The sequence below is a fragment of the Lepeophtheirus salmonis genome, chromosome 2 (genome assembly GCF_016086655.4).
Source record: "Lepeophtheirus salmonis chromosome 2, UVic_Lsal_1.4, whole genome shotgun sequence".
Classification (NCBI taxonomy): Eukaryota; Metazoa; Arthropoda; class Copepoda; order Siphonostomatoida; family Caligidae; genus Lepeophtheirus; species Lepeophtheirus salmonis.
This window is the reverse complement of record NC_052132.2, coordinates 25,166,559-25,175,298: the sequence shown is the minus strand read 5'-3', so window position 1 is coordinate 25,175,298 and position 8,740 is coordinate 25,166,559. Positions and strand designations below refer to the sequence as shown.

General features: G+C 33.0%; 1 long non-coding RNA gene across 1 annotated transcript; it reads left to right on the top strand.

Moving 5' to 3' along the window:
- Positions 1-1,866, top strand: LOC121113559 (uncharacterized). The gene is made up of 2 exons (XR_005863078.2): positions 1-502; positions 565-1,866. It is a non-coding gene; the product is annotated as an uncharacterized lncRNA (long non-coding RNA).
- Positions 1,867-8,740: the final 6,874 nt, after the last annotated feature.

Sequence of the window (8,740 nt, the reverse complement as noted above, 5' to 3'; positions counted from 1 at the left end):
AACGAGTAGTTAACTAGTAATTATTAGTTATTGTCTATTGACTACTTGCCTATTTAATGCTTATTAGTTATAAAAACGAGAAGACGACAGACGTAATTTATTAAACCATGGATTCTTCTAATTATTCAAGCTGGACTTTATTGGCGCTCAGGAGAGAACTGAACAAACGAGGTGTAAGGACAAGTGGGAGGAAGTCCGATCTGATAGAGCGGCTTGTCTCGTATCAACGAAACGCTTACTTCCCAGGCCCAGTTGTTCATATCCCAGACGGGATTCCAATGCCAATCTGGCGGGATTCTGGGGACTTAAAAGTATTGTTAAGTCAGATAGGACGTCTATTCCTCCCATATCAAAGGCTCACATTGAGCATTATGTTATACATCGGCAAGTAGGGGACGATATTCAAAATTTGGATATTGCGCAAAGGGGAAAAATGAAAGACTCGGTCTTGGCCTTGAGCTTCGTGGAATCAAAAGAAAACATACATCAACACTATTTTCTGGTGAGTTGAAGCTGAAATGAAAAAAAATAATTATAATATAAAGTTCTTCATGGCAAAATCAGGAAAGGTCGTTAATAGCCATTGTGAATGTGTAGCAGGAATCGGTCTACACGGGACCTGTAAACATGTAGGTTCTGCCCTCCTGATAATAGAAAATTGTGTTTCTAATGGCATTCTATATATATCAAAGTCCTCTACAGAGACACTACAGACTTTTAAACGTCCCACAAAATTATATGTTGGAGAACCCGTAGTGCCTGAAAAACTGTGCAGAGATTTGTTTGAAAAATGTTAGTATAGACCACTTTAACTGTACAAAAACTAGGTGTCAACAATGACGATGATCCTAGACCTTAGCGTTTCCGCAACAGACCTGAATTTGTTGATGAGTTCAAAACGACCATCTTGAATTCTCAATTAAGTACAACATAGCAATATAGCTTTGGGTCTGCAAGTCTGAAAACAGCCATCCTCGATCACGAATATTTGGCACAATCCTTTATCTATTATTAGATGAAAGACTGTGTCAAAGTATCTGACCAGGATATCATAAAATTGAGAAGAATACTCAAGTGTAGTCTCCGGCATGGAAAATAGAACGGATATGGAGATTGACTGCCTCCAGATTTGGTGACATTAGTAAGTCATGTCATGGGCAAGACTTTAACAAACTGGCAGAGTCAATATATCAGCCCAAATTTTTTTTGTATCTGCTGCTATTTCCCAAGGCGCATGAGTCTTCTGGCTATAAAAAGTTTACCCAATTAACCAAAAAAAAATGTTACCATTGATGCATAGTATCCCTTTTTGGATGCATCTCCAGATGGACTTGTAGAAGAAGACTCAATCATCCAAGTGAAATTTCCTTATTCAGGACCTTATGATAAAATTGCTCCAGGATCTAAATTTCCATTTTTGGAGATTCGTAGTAGCGATATTAAGTTAAAAATAAATCACAATTATTACTAACAAATTCAAGTTCAGCTACGAGCAGCAAGGAAATCAAAAGGGTTTTTTGTAGTCTTCACATTTGAAGATACTTATATTGAGGAAATTATATTGAGTAATAAATTCTTTAATGAGGATATACTGCCTCCTCTCATCAAATTTTATAATTATTATTATGTAAAATACATATCAAATCAGCTATGACTAAACATTTTGATTTCCTCGGTGTAGGTGGTAATAGTTGTATAATTTTCTAAGTAGGGGCATTTCATCTCAAATGTTGAGTATTATTTCACAACTTCATCGGAAGACGTAATCAAAAAGGAGATACCTGGTCCTTTTTGTTATGTTAACATATTCTAACACATTATTTTCTGCTGCCATATGTTTATAGTCCCTAAGAATAAATATATAAATATTTTATATCACATTGCGTCTTATTGAAATTATTATTTTACAGGGAATTTTACTTATAGACACTTTACAATACTAACTTCACTATGAGGAAAGTTTTTTATGATAAGTTATACCATGAAGATACCTCAATTGGTAAAAATTTTTTGAGACATTACTTAATTAATATTTTTTTAAATTATATGTTCCCTAATTTAATATTGGTTCTATTATTTAACTAATAACTATTATTTTGTTCAAAAATACCGCTAGATTAAGTTCTAAGTATTATTATAGTTTCACATAAGTAACTTTTTCCCACGGTGAACCTTCAGCATAAAAATAAATTTCATGCACTTTGAGGTACAATGCTTTTTCTAAAGTTACAACAATTGAAACACATAAATAATCTGCCAAGGTAGTTTTAGGGCGGTCGAGTTCCCATTGAAGGATTTTATAGGTCTTGGCCAGTCCAATGATCCTCTCAACATGTATTCTTTTCGAAGTAATTTTTCTGTCATTAATGACAGTTGCCCCCGGAAGTTGATTAATCCCTCTCATAGGGGTTGGTGTACCATTGTATCATAAACAAAGTTCCAACCATGAACGTTCCAAATTTGTTTAAATGTTTTATGCCCTATGTTGATAAGAACAATATACCAAAACTTAGCGTTATAGAAGTAATGGGTAGGGAGCTCGGCATTATTTTTAGTCTCCAAACTACGGAATTCATATTAAATACTCCCAATATTACGCAAGGATTTGATACGACAACACAAGAAGACGTTCACATTAATCCAATTAATTTTACCACAAACAAAAAATGTGTTTCTGCTGCAGAAGACGAATTACTGGGTGGAAGGGCTGAAGATTACGCTAAGCATGTTTGTTCGACAGTAAATGAATTATGCGAAATTTACTGTCTCTTCCATGAAACTGCTTCTTTTAATGAAATTAAAAACAACATAAAGAACATTTCAACCGATCGATGTCCTTCATACCATGCAGTAGTTAGATAAATAAATAAAGAGTGGGGAAATCTTTGAATGAGCTGCACTGTAATTTACATCCCCTGGAATCAAGTACGTATTCTATAAAAACAGCTTTGAAGAAATTGAAAGAGTTTAAGGTAAAAGTAAAGAAAAGTAAAAAAATTCTTGAATAGAAATAAACTACAAAAACAATTTTACCAAGATATAGAGGGAATTGTCTTCATATTATATTTCATATTCCTGGAAAACTTTAAGAATATGAGGATAAATTTAGATTATTTTTTAGTACAAGGACTTCTTGCGGAGACAATTTATCAAAATTTTAATAACCCAACTTCATGTTTTAGCTGTGCTGGGCAAACTTCTGACGGGGAAATGGATGAAGAAATTTTATAACTCATATGATAATCAATTGAACTATCTTGATGCGATTCAAATAGTTAAAGAAGTTGTCGAACGATTAAACAAGAGTTCATTAGATCCTACATTAATTTCTAAATCAAATAATGATTTCTTTGGAGAACCATTAGTAATGGAAAGCACCTTCAGTAATCTTCAAATAATTAAAATTAATTATTTCTTCCATGATATGATGAAAACTTGCATTTCTTCCACAATAGTTGTATTAGAGAGGCAATATAGAAAGTACTTTGAATTAGACATTGATAACTTATAGGAAAGATTGAAGGAAGAAATTACGTCGGCAAGTGCTACTGTGGAATATATATCATGCCGATTAAGAGCTTCAAAGAATAGTACTATACACTATTCAGAAAAGATGGATACTCCACTTAAAGAAGACAGTAAAACAAAAAGTGTAAAAATTGCAAGACAGTTTAGAAAAAAGAAAAATAATATACCATGAAAATGTTGGTTAGGAACTACTGAAAAGAAAGACTTCGAAGGAAGATGTTGAAGGAAAAAAATAGTACAAAAATTTAAAAAGAAATTTTAAAAAAAGGATTGAATTATGTTAAAAATATCAAAGAATGGACTACAAATGAGGTTTTAAATATTTTAAAAGGAAAAGTTATAGGAAAAATGCATGCCATTTAAGACTTGTAAAAGAAAGGCTTGAGAAGAAAAATATGTCAAAGGTCTTGTTCTTTTTGGAAATTCAAAGAAGAAGGGTGGAACTTCTGAGGTAACAAGGGCTCTGGACTTTGCAATTCTTTATTGTAAATCCCTCATCGCTAGCCGACTAATTAACTATCACCCTATTCGGGAAAATGAGTTGAAAAGTATCATTTTGGAAGCTTCAGCCTGCCATGTCTCTCTCACAATGAAAATTCTTAAATCAGGATTGAGTCATGGAATTTTGAGGGAGAAGACATCCAGTACCTTCCATCGACTTCACAGAATTATTAAAGTATTTTAAAAAGGGTGTTGAGAAATTTTAACAAATATTTATCATGATTATTAATTTGCATGTGTACTGTTGTTTTTTTAACGATTTATTTTTAGAATATTAGTTGAAATTATACCCCGGAGCATTAACGATTAAGTATAACCTATAATATTTATTTATGTACTTTTTACGTAATTGCTCCGGTTTATTTATATATGTATGTTCTATATAATATATAAACCAAATAAAGAATGTTAAAAAAAATATGGGTACATCCTAGTATTATTATATGTAGTATTATCAATGTACACCCCTTCTTTAAATTTCCCCTTCCTTATTTAAGGTGAATAATATTTTGTTAATAGTAGTTACTAATATAATTTATATCTATATTACTTAATGCTAAATGTATACCTATTCTATTAATTCATTATCGTCATTATCTATTCACTGTTCATTAACTACAATTTGTTTAGGATTAATTTAATAATAATTTTATTGCCGTAAAAATTTTAGTAAGTATTTTATAAATACAGGGTTCGGAAGCAAAACGTGGACTGTTAATAAATGCTAATTATATAATTTAATAGAGCGTTTTTGTGAATTTTTCCTGAATATTCCAGATCTCCTTTCCTTTTTGCATAAGTAAACAGTAATAAACATTTCTCAAATCTTTCATCATGAGTGAGCAAGAAGAAAAACGGCAGAGGATCTCATACCTACTGGATGCCAAAATTGAGGTAGTAGTGATTATCGACATTGTGAAGTGCTCCAGGAACCTCATTTTCAAGGTGGCCATGATGAAAAAGGATGGAAAATACCTCTCAAGGAAAGAAGGAAGTGGAGGAAACAACTTGAAAAAGGATTCTGAGTTTCTGGGTGACCAGAAGAAGAAGATCTAGGAGGATCTCACAAAATCCATTAATCGACTCTAACGAGTAATCAGGAGGGATGTGAAGAAGGACTTGGGGTTGTCCTCTTACACAAGGACCTCACGCCACTTGTTCACGGACACTCTGAAGGAAAGGAGACAGTGGAGTTGCAATAAAGTTCGTGCGTGGATCAAGGCAAATGGATCCAAAGTAAAAATTTCCTCTGACCGCAAATTTTTTAATGTGGACCAGGTCTACAACCGTTGGAACGACTGTTGGCTCAGGGGATCACCAGAGAAGGTGAAGGGGGTGTTTTGTACAAAACATCCGGCCCAAACAATGGTTCTGGGGGTCGTGGCGTCCAACGGCAAGAAAATGCCTCTTTTCTTTTTTAAGGCTGGGGAGAAAATCTGCCAGAGGCCTACTACAAGCTTCTGAGGTTCACGATACTGCCATGGCTCAAGGCGACCTACCCAGAGGGCAACTATTTATGGACCCAAGATGGTGCACCCTCACACACATCGGCCCAATGCCAGAAGTTCTGAGCCGACAACATGGCTGATTTTTGGTCCAAGGACATGTGGTCATCATCTTCACCAGATTTGAACCCGTTGGACTTTGTTGTGTGAGGTACTTTGGAGAGGGAGACTAACTGGACATATCACCCGAACGTGGACTCCCTGGAGGCCGCCATTGTGAAGGAGTATAACAACTTTTCTGAGAAGTTCATCATCAACTCCTAAGGATTTCCGCCGCCGTGTGGAGGCTGTGATTAATGCTGAGGTGGCCGTATTGAGTGAACATGTTCACAATGGGCGTGTCTTAAAGTTTTGCTATAAAAATTTCAAAATTATTTATCAAAAAATAAAATTATTGACATTTTTCTAAAATCAGTCATTCAGTCCACATTTTGCTTTCGAACCCTGTATACAGATAATATTCGCTTAGAATTTCTATTATGATTATTTTTTTCAAAAAATTATGAGCATAAGTTGATAGAGCTCAATTATTTGAATGAAATTTGATAAAATATGAATAATTGATCTTGATTTGTTTCACCATCTAATATAATTTATTTATCTTTTCTCTTCACTGATAAACTTTATATGAAAATTATGAAAAATTATAAAACAAGAGTATAATTTTTTTTCTTTCACTCAGTCAAAATTTTCAAACATATGTAGGATATAAGTCGAATTCAAGAGCAAACAGAGTTCACTTCCATATTAAGAATTGTATGTGATGATGATCATTCTTTTGTAGAATTCTTACAATTGCAATTTATACAACCACTAGTAGAATCTCAATTATTAAGAGATAAATTCAAGTGGAGTCTCAAAAGTAAAGTTGAAAGTTTTTGGGTACGTGAGTTAGTAAGTTTCAAGCCTTGAGTCTTATGAAATTCTGAAACATGTCGATCTCACGATGAATTCACACGATTTATGAGTCATTCATATTAAATCCTAGTCAAATCTGAAATTTGTTTTTTCTTCCCTATATCGAGTCCTCTTGGAATTCGGAGTCCCAATTTAATAAGAATTACTTCAACCCGTGTTCGAGTCTCCAATTCTGATTAGTGAGTTATAATTATAATTAATTGATGACCAATTAAACTGAATAATATTTTCTTCACTTCATTTCTATGTATTGAATATAACTTCAAAAAACAGCACGCACTTTGAATAGGTTGTGTAAGCCATTCAAGTCCTAAAGTAAAATATGTGTATGATATTAAACAAAAAAAAGGGAATTCCTCTGCCCGGCGAGCTTTTTCCGAGGCAAATTTCCCCAGGGCAAGTAACTCCACGGTAAACTTTCCCAAGTCAAATTTTCCAAAGGTGAGCTTTCCTAGATCCTCCAACATATTATTTTTTTTTTTTTAATATGACACACTGAGCGTCACACACGTACGTTTCTACATTTGTTAGAGCAAGTAGGCACACAGTTCTAAAATTTTCAGTACACACTCAAAAATAAGTTATCCACAGACAGACGAGATTTTTTTTTATTCATGTAGAATACATTTTTGTATCTGCAATTTAAGATTTGGTGTTTTTTTTTAATTTTTTCTTTTTTAATTTCAATCTTATTTTCTAGGGAAGTTAATTTTTAACCTTAGTCATTTGTACTTAATACAAAAACTACACATTTTATGAGTTTATAAAAAAAATCCTCGAACAAAATATAAAAAAATGATAGTTTTGGTGGAAAAAGACGGTTGGTCACCCTAATTTACGCTTTAAATGAATCAATTTGATTTAAAAAAGGAATAAAAGAATAGACCAGACATTATTTATTGTATACAAAACCCATAAACAGGTGGGTTTTTAACACATCCCTTGCATAAAATATATTATTTCATGTAAATTTTTAATTACTGAAATGTTGGGATCATTCTACTGAAAGTATCATTATGATCCTACAAAATTCCCGAAAACTAGATTTGTCATAGAAAAACGAATTAGAGATTCGTAGTTTAGTTGGGAAGTACTATGTAGTTAAACAAAAATTATATGTAAGATACTTCAAGATACTTTTTTTTTTGTTGGATTGTGTCATTTTGATGTTTACTCGGGATAAAATAAATGAAGTTTCAATATGACTCAGGATATAAATTAGTTATTGACGTATGATTCATTAAAAATAAAATGATATATGCTAAAATGTTAACCGTATATATCATCATAAATATTGTTTCTATAATCATTCATATACAAGCAAATAGGTTGTTTGCTTAAGTCCTAATACGAGCACTTCCTGTAGTGTTTAGTCATCCCAACATTAAAATGTTTTTACATATGATACAATAATCATCAGTTGACAAATTGAATAATTTTTTAACATTATTTTTTAAAGAGCAGGGCAAGTCCATATCATGAGCGTACCTCTGTACTTCCGTACTGGTACAGAACCTTCTGAAAAAAAAATTGGTACGGACTTCATCTAAATCTAGCCCATACCGTGTCATTTTTTAGATTCGAATCTTTTTAGCTCAGTTTTTATTTTGATCAATATATTCATGACTGGACCGGTGAGGGGGGGGCGGTGGGGAGTAAATTGAAGAGTTCACAGAAGCAAAGAGAAAAAAATGTATCCTTTGCTCATGTCAAAAAAATGTACCATCGAAGCGACATGTACAAGATAAATTTTAATAGTTAAATTAAAAAATGAATCTTCGAGTATCAAAAATTGTACATTATTCCTTTTTTTTCTTCTAATATATATAATATAGTACAGAGATGGATAATTTCCATGATACAGAGGGCGAAATATTTTAAGCACTCTCATTGGAGGGCCATATTACCACACATTTCAAGTAACCAGATATGACATACACTACAAATGATTCTCAATAAGAACACATATTATATCTGTATATTTATTGCACAAAGTAAAAAAAATACCTTTGAAATTGGTGAAGAGGTACTCTTCTTCTCTTTTTGGCTGAAAAGTGCGATTTTCTTAGTCAAGTTTTCTCTTTTTGCCACTGTTAATGGCCATGGCAATGGACTTTTTCTTCTCTTTTGAGAAAAGTAACCCGGGCCCCGATATTGTTTGCGTATGGTGCCCTCTATCCGTCAACAGATTAATGACAAGTTTTTTTCTTTTCTTTTTTAAATTATAATTGATCTATCTGCAGGCCAAACTGAGCTAGGACGAGGTCCACCAGTTACCTATCCCTGAT